Genomic DNA, 8425 nt, shown 5'->3' with positions numbered 1-8425 from the left:
ATTTTCCTCTGCGTATTTTTAATGTAGACCTGCTGGCTCTTCATTAGATAAGATCAATTGAAACGGAAATAATCTTTGTTTATGTACCAGCCAAAGTACAATGTGAAATAATTCCATTTAACCAATAAAATTATGCCACCTTTCTGCTTTTCTAAATATGCCTGTTGCACATCAGCAATAATGACAGCAAGGAAGGGTAAAAGCAAAGAGTATAGAGGCAGCTCTAGCCACTCTGAAACTAAAGTAAACAAACTCGGGAATTAAACAAAGCAGCAGAAGGCAAAACAAGAAACAATGGATGGAAACTAATCAGGGAGAGAAGCAACCATGAATTAAGGAGAAACTTCTTAACAATGAGGACAATTAACCAGAGGAACAACCTGCTTCCAGAAGTTGTGAATGCTCCATCACTGGAGGTTTTTATGAAAAGACTGGATAGTCACCTCTCTGAAATGGTCTAGGACAGGGGTGTCGAAGTGCCGGCCAATGGGCTGGACGCGTCACGTGGAAGCCGTGCCCACCCCATTGCTGGCAATAGCAAAACTGTCCCAATATGTTGCGTGACGTCATGTGACATCGTGAGTTTGACATGTCTAGTCTAGGGTCCCCTGCTTGAACAGGGGGTTGGAAAAGAAGACCTCCAAATTCCCTTCCAGATCTCTTCTCTATTCTAGAACTTCACAGGATCTTGATTCTATCCCTCTGTTAATGCAATCTAGGATTGCATTGGCTTTTTTGGCTGGTGCCACACGCCGTTGGTTCATATTTAAGTGATTGTCCACTAGGGATCCAAGATCCCTTTCACAGTTACTAGAATTAAGAAAAGTTTCACCTAGTCTGTACCTATTTAGTTGCAGGGTGGGCTTTGCCCAGGTGTAAAACCTTATTTTTATCTATGTTGCATTTCATTTTGTTAGGTAGAGCCCTGTGTTCAAGTCTGTCAAGATCTTTTTGGATCCTGAGCTTGTCTTCTGGAGTGTTGGTATTTCTGCACATTGAATAGTCAATATATTTGATTGGTTTCCATACTATTTCCTCATCTAGATTGTTAATGAAGATATTGAAGAGAACTGGGCCTTGCAATACCCCATTGCTTACTTCCCTCCATTTGGATGTAGTTCCGTTGAGGACTACACATTGAGTACGATTAATCAACCAGTTACAAACCCATCTAGTGATGGTGCTGTCCATCTCACTTTTTTTTAGCTTACCAAGAAGTAGGTTGTGTTTTCTTTTGTCTAATGCTTTGCTGAAATCCAAGTACATTATGTCCACAGAATTTCAATAATCCATAATTTAGTCACTTTATCAAAAAGCCAAATAACAAAATTTGTTTTCGACAAAGTCATGTTGGCTTCTGGTTACAACTTAAACTAATTTGAAATGTCTATTGGGAATATTCAGCAGGTCAAACTATATATAATTATGTCAACCAAGGGGGGGGGGAAACACTTTTTGGGCAGCTTTAGTAATTAAAGTAATTTTATTGTTTGGTTTGTTTATTATTAAACTATTTGTTGTCCTCATATCCAATATCTCTGGGCAGATTTACAGGCAGGCAGGATGTATTTCTATGCACAATAAATACAGACTACGTTAAAATACAGTTCAATTTCCACTGGTGCTCCTACTCTGCCCACTTGTCCTACGCAATTTTGCCAAGGGACATTTGTCCTGGCCAATTCACAGTCCAGGACAACTAGCTATGCATCCTGGCAGCCAATCTGCATACTGAATGGAGAAGCGCTGTCTTCCCATTGGACTTGGTGGTACCAGGTGGGCGGCCATAATGGGAGAAGCACATTGCCTCTCCAGCATCGGAGGCCACTTTCTGCTCCACCCTGTAGTGTCAAGTCCAATGGGAAGGCAGAGGCTCACCCTTCGGCACATAGATTGGATGCCGAGACAGCTGGATAATTGTCAGTGGCTAGAGAAAGCCGTGACATGAACAGATATGTCTGCTTTTAGGGCAGTGCATATTACACCATTGCTCCACCAGCTGCGTTGGTTGCCAGCTTGCTTTCTGGTCCATTTGCAGGTGTTGGTTGTAACTGTGAAGCCCAGCAGGATGATGGACTAAGCTAAGGTGGGACTCTCTCCCCCCAGTTACTGCACAGCATTCCACAACATTAGAAGTTTAGTAAGTGACCAAATATGGAACTGGAATGCATGGATCAGGGATTACGCTGAGCCCAGTCAGGGATAGGAAAGGATTGGAGCAGGACTCCAAGTTCCAGGTTTTCCTCTGAACCATGCTGCTTCTAAAGGAAACTTATGCACTTATGTCCCATCTGTGATGAGCATCTAAGGCAGACCTGCACCCATTGGAGAAGGAAGAGGACTCAGGGGTTTTGCCCGTGGCACATATAAACTGCCTGACCTGAGAGGGTGAACCAGTTGGAAAAGTGCCAGCTTAGAAATCTGTTTTCATTTCAGTTCTTCCCTCTTCTTTGGCCATGGTGATGGGTCAAGGGTCTCTCAAGGCCATATTTAGCAGAGCTGGTGATGGAGGGATTCCCCTTCTGTTTTAATCTCCTGGATCTCTTTAAGGAAGCACATGGAATGACACTCATCTTCAATGTGTTTTCCTATCATTCGTCACAGAAAAGCCCGCATGCTCATCACTCTTTCCCAGTTAAGGAAAATACTAATTAAAAATGGATTGTTGTTATTGTTGTTAATTGTGAAGTTGTGTCCGACCCATCACAACCTCCTCCAGGTCTTCCTGTCTTCTACCCTCTTCTGGAGTCCATTGAAGCTTACGCCTCCTGCTTCAGGGACTCCATCCAGCCACCTCCTTCTCTTTCGTCCCCTTCTTCTCTTGCCCTCCATCTTTCTCAGCATCAGGCTCTTCTCCAGTGAGTCCTTCCTTCTCATTAGGTGGCCAAAGGACTTGAGTTTCCACTTCAGGATCTGGCCTTCTAAAGAGCAGTTGGGGTTGATCTCTTCTAGGACTGACCGGTTTGAACGCCTTGCAGTCCAAGGGACTCGCAGGAGTCTTCTCCAGCACCATAGTTCAAAAGCCTCAATTCTTTGGCGCTCTTTGGATTATATATATATATATATATATATATATATATATATATATAAAAACTTTCAGCCTTCTACTATTCCACAATTTAACTTTCCCAAAAGGAAAATGGACACATCATAGCAAACACACCCAGTACGCTTGGATTTAAATGCAGAAATTTATTCCGTTGCCAAACTAGAGAAAGAGCAGAACAAAGCATGTAGGCCAGGAGAAAAGGGAGAGAGGGCGAAGTGTCCAGAGAAGCTGAGGGGTTGAATTATGGACCGTAAAGGCCACAAACCTAAATCTGCAAAGGATGGTCCATGATGGATGACAGCAAAACTCAACAAAGCTCATTTTAAAATCAGAAGGATAATTTTATTCATTGCAAAAGTTAGTTGTGCAACATTTAGCCTCCAGCCCATTGTCCCCTTGAGATCATGTGGGGGCACATCTTCTGCGAACAGCCTGTCCTGGAAAGGAAACATAAAGCAAAACATTTACAGTGCCAATAATTGATTTGTGATTGTTTCTGAACCAAACACTAAACCCACACTGGACGCACAATCAGTCATTCCCACACAGCACGAAGGCGGACCTCCTTCCTCCTCTACTGACTACTCGGGAGTAAAATAGGAAGCAGGCATTCTGGAGAAGTTCCACCTCCCTTGGATATTTCTTGGCTTAATCTGCAAGGACCAAGCTTTGTCACGTCCATAGGAATCCCTCAGCTCTCCCAGGCTTTTCCTCTCCCCCCTTTCTATAAAGAATGTGTCCCTCCCAAACATGAGTGAACCTGGGATGGATGGGGTCCCCATTCTGAGCCCCCCCTTTCCTGGTATCCCTTAGGCTGTCAGGCCAGGACCTCAGGGGAACCTAGACAGGGCACAGACAGGTCCTAGGTGATCTGGAATCCTCAGCTGCATTTGGGAGTTCTAGTTTCCATACGAGAAGAAAACCTGTCAGAAAGGAGAGGAACTTTGCTTACCCACTCCGTTGTCCAGAGTATAACAGACAGGTTGGTCTTCCAAACATATTTCCTCTTTGCAAGCACCATAACATCGAAGACACTACAGACCCGCAACTGGATGAAAGAAATATAAGAGAGGATTCTCTCTTAGATATTTCTTTGATCTTGGCTTATGTGTTAGACAATAGATTATTGAAGAATGAGGTCGGCTGCGAAAATTTTATTAGAAAGATAATCAAATGGTCTGCAAACCAGTCCCATCTTAGCCAAGAAAGTCATCTGGGTGACTCTGGGCCAGTCACTCTTTCTTAGCCCAACCCAATTCACTGGGTGGTTGTTCAGGGGAAAATGGTATTTGATGAAGAAAAGAGTATTAGGATTGTTTACCACCCTGAGCTAACAATAAGAACAGACCGAACAGAACAGAACAGAACAGAATAGAATAACAGAATAGAATATATGGAATGAAATAGAATAGAATAGAATAGAATAGAATAGAATAGAATAGAATAGAATAGAATAGAATAGAATATATGGAATGAAATAGAATAGAAATAGAATAGAATAGAACAGAACAGAACAGAACAGAATAGAGTAGAATAGAATAGAAAATATGGAATGAAATAGAATAGAATAGAATAGAATAGAATAGAATAGAATAGAATAGAATAGAATAGAATAATAACTTTATTGTCACTTTGAATGTACACAAATCGGCATATATTAAAATGAAATTTTGTTCCATTTAGCTCTCAAATGTCACCACATCTGATATACGCTACATAAATATGACATAAAAATAATAAAGGTGAGATTGAAAAAAAATAACTTTTCTGAAAGAGGCCATAAAAGGTGAGCAGGCAAGAATTTGAGAGGTTGGTTTCTGTTTGGAAGTTAAGCAGGGTTGGGGCTGGTTAATCCTAGCAGGGGAGACCCCCAAGGCTGCAGGATGAATTGAGAAGTCTCAGAAATTACAGCAATGTCAACCAATCTCAGGTTGATGCCAAGGAAAATCCATGCTTGATGTGAAGGAGGCATCTCCAATCTCCTTTGGTTGCACCATCGAAAACGCTGAATGTGAGCAAAGCCGGAGGGAGGCAGAGGGAGGGCAAAGACAATGGAACATTCTTCCTTTCGCTCCCAAGAGTATTTCCATGGCAGAATTCACTACGCAAAGGAACCTCTACTTTCGGAGGCAGTCTACCCCAGAATAACAGCTGGGCCAACTGCTATCTCAACTACTTTCTCCTAAAAGCTCCCATGGACCTTCCCTATGCAGAGCAGAACAGGTAGTAAGTACCATCCTGGCAGCCAATCTGCATACTGAAGGGAGAGCCGCTGCCTTCCCATTGGACTCGGCAGTGCTGGGTGGGGCAGGCAGCAGTGCACTGGAGGCACAGCGCTTCCACCGCCACCACTGCAAATTGCATCCTGCCTGGCCCGGCTCTTCATCCATATCCCCTGGGATGATCCGGTGTTGTTGGAAGGACATGGATACAGAGCAGGGTCAGGCAGGATGCAATGGGTAGCCATAATGGGAGAAGCACATTGCCTCCCCAGCATCGGAGGCCAGTTCCTGCTCCACCCTGTAGTGCCAAGTCCAATGGGAAGGCAGAGGCTCACCCTTCGGCACATAGATTGGATGCCAGGACGCCTGGATAATTGTCAGTGGGTAGAGAAAGCCATGACCTGAACAATATGTCTGTTTTTAGCGCAGTGCATATTACACCACTGCTCCACCAGCTGCGTAGGTTGCCAGCTTGCTTCTTGGTCCAGTTCCAGGTGTTGGTTGTAACCTTTGAAGCCCATCAGGGAGATGGACTAAGCTACGGTGGGAAACTCTCAGCCGAGTTACTGTACATCCTCCCACCCCATTAGAAGTTTAGTAAGTGATTGGTCACCACGATGCAAAAAAGATGTTGAGACTCTAGAAAGAGTACAGAGAAGAGCAACAAAGATGATTAGGGGACTGGAGGCTAAAACATATAAGGAATGGTTGCTAGAATTGGGTATGTCTAGTTTAACGAAGAGAAGGACAAGGGGGGACATGATAGCAGTATTCCAATATCTCAGGGGCTGCCATAAAGAAGAGGGAATTAAGCTATTTTCCAAAGCACCTGAAGGCAGGACAAGAAGCAACGGGTGGAAACTAATCAAGGAGAGAAGCAACCTAGAACTAAGGAGAAACTTCCTGACAGTGAGAACAATTAATCAGTGGAACAGCTTGCCTCCAGAAGCAGTAAATGCTCCAACACTGGAAGTTTTTAAGAAGAGACTGGACAGCCACTTGTCCGAAATGGTGTAGGGTTTCCTGCCCGAGCAGGGGGTTGGACTAGATAAACTCCAAGGTCCCTTCCAACTTTACTAATATGAATATGAATATGATCAAATCTGGAACTGGAATACACGGAGAGGGGATTGTGCTGAGCTCTGTCAGGGATAGGAAAGGATTGGAGCAGGAGTCCAAGTTCCAGGTCTTCCTCCAAACCACACTGCTTCTAAAGGAAACTTATGCACTTATGCACCATTTGAGATGAGCAGCTAAGGCAGAACTGCACCCATTGGATACCGAACACAGCTGGGACAGCCACTCTCAAGTACGGGATCCTCTCCAAATGGAGACCTCCTCTTTCCCCCTAAAGGCTCCCATGGACCCTCCCTATGCAGAGCAGAACAGGGAGAAAGTCCCACCGCCAGAATGGGGCACAACTGCTTCGAATACCACACTTCGCTCCGATCCCTCAGTCTTCGTTTGATCCACTGTATTTCCACTCTAGGTGACCCGTTTCTCACCAGTCTTCTTCTGGGTGCACGTCAAGGTTTTGGGGGTCCCCTTTAAAGCTCTTCATGGCAGAGGTCCAGGTTAGTCTCACCCCCCAGGAATTAGCCCATCCCACTTGTGATGGCAGAGGAGGTGTGCTGAGGGTCCCATCAGCTCGACTATTCTGGCTGGTGGAGTCCAGGAGGAGGGACTTGTCTGCTGTGGCTCCTGCCCTCTGGAACATCCTGCCCCCCAATGTGAGGTGGACCCCAACCCTCCTGTCTTTTTGTCAGGACCCAAAGACGGGGCTCTGTCAGTCAGCTTGGGGGCCCAGCTGAGGAATCGTGCAAGAGAGGTGCTTGATGGAGTAATAACAGATCCCACGTCTACCCCACTCCATCCGCGCCCTCCCCACCTTTCTTTGGTTTTAACTTTTTATGTTTTAACTAAGATTATAATGTAAGCCGCCCAGAGTTACCCTATGGTAAGATGGGCAGCCAGTAAATTTTATATATATAAAAATAAAGAATAAAATCCTCAACCAGCATCAAAGCCTACCTGGGTCCTTGCACATGAATGCCACCAACAACAAGGCAAATAGCAAAGCTTTCATCTTGCAATCTCTTCTGCAACCTTCAAAGTGCAGTCAGGATGGGAGAACCTTTTTGGGGGGCTGGAGATCCAGGTTCAAGAGCAGGGAGACTTGGAGAAGAAGGGAGGGGTAGGGGGTGTGACCTCATTTTCCCCACTACCAACAGGGAAACTGGATTCACTCCAGATGCAGAACCAACCAACCCTGTCTTAAAGGAAGCAGCTACCATTCCATTTTCAAAAGTTGGGCTTCTGGACAATGGCTATCTCTTCCTGAATTCATAGAAGGTAGCACAATCTGTGCAGGGCGCAAAATTAAACCAAGCCAAAATATCATATTTGCTCCCTGCAAGAGGAGAAGTGAACTGAGCTGATTGCTGATGATGCTTGAATGATTTACGTTTTTAAGATTCAATCCCAAACATGCTGTCTAGGTATGTTTGGGGACTGTAAGCTTTCTTCACTTGGTTTGATAAGCTGAGGTTTATGGCCAAGATGTTCAGTAGATAGCAGGCAACAGAACACTCTGCATAAATGGTTGCATTCTGGGTGTTCTTTCCATGCTTGAGGTGTCTCTGCAGAGGTTTCCTGATCAGGCCAGGTAACATAGTCCATGCACGAGAGAGTGAGGTTTTCCTTCCATCCCACGCTCAGATAATTTTATGTCAACTGCTAAAAAAACGGTCTGCAGGAAAACAGCCACGATCAGAGAGAACCTGATAGTTCAACCCTGAGCTACACATCGGAGTGTTGAAGTCTTGTGCTGGAGGGAAGCAGAAAGACAGGAACTGGATGAATTCTAAGATGCCAGAGAAGTTCAACATTGCAACAACACGTGAGATGCTCACACACAACTGGAAAAGCTTTGCCTTGAACCTATAGCATGAGGTTCTCTTTTAAGCTTGGTTGAGCTTGGAGGGACACCACGTCTGGCTATTAAAGCATAAAGTCCTTCCATAGAATTCTGTCCCAAATCATGTTAGATATTCTGTCAGCTTGAAACACCAAATTCAGGTGGGGGAGAGGCTGTTCGGGAGGATCAGAAGCAGACGTAGCCAGAGGCCAGGAGAAAAGTGGAACGGAGAAGGAT

At 44.7% G+C, this 8425-nt stretch overlaps 1 long non-coding RNA gene across 1 annotated transcript; it reads right to left on the bottom strand.

The window, feature by feature from the left end:
* Positions 1-3208: 3208 nt before the first annotated feature.
* LOC120310752 lies at positions 3209-7833 on the bottom strand. The gene is made up of 3 exons (XR_005557457.1): positions 7303-7833; positions 4002-4097; positions 3209-3486 (listed from the first exon to the last, which is right to left on the bottom strand). It is a non-coding gene; the product is annotated as an uncharacterized LOC120310752 (long non-coding RNA).
* Positions 7834-8425: the final 592 nt, after the last annotated feature.

The sequence above is a fragment of the Crotalus tigris genome, unplaced genomic scaffold, assembly GCF_016545835.1.
Source record: "Crotalus tigris isolate CLP2741 ecotype Arizona unplaced genomic scaffold, ASM1654583v1 scf7180000018291.410847, whole genome shotgun sequence".
In the NCBI taxonomy this organism is placed as follows: domain Eukaryota; kingdom Metazoa; phylum Chordata; class Lepidosauria; order Squamata; family Viperidae; genus Crotalus; species Crotalus tigris.
The sequence above is the reverse complement of the archived record's forward strand: the minus strand, read 5'-3'. Positions and strand labels throughout refer to the sequence as shown.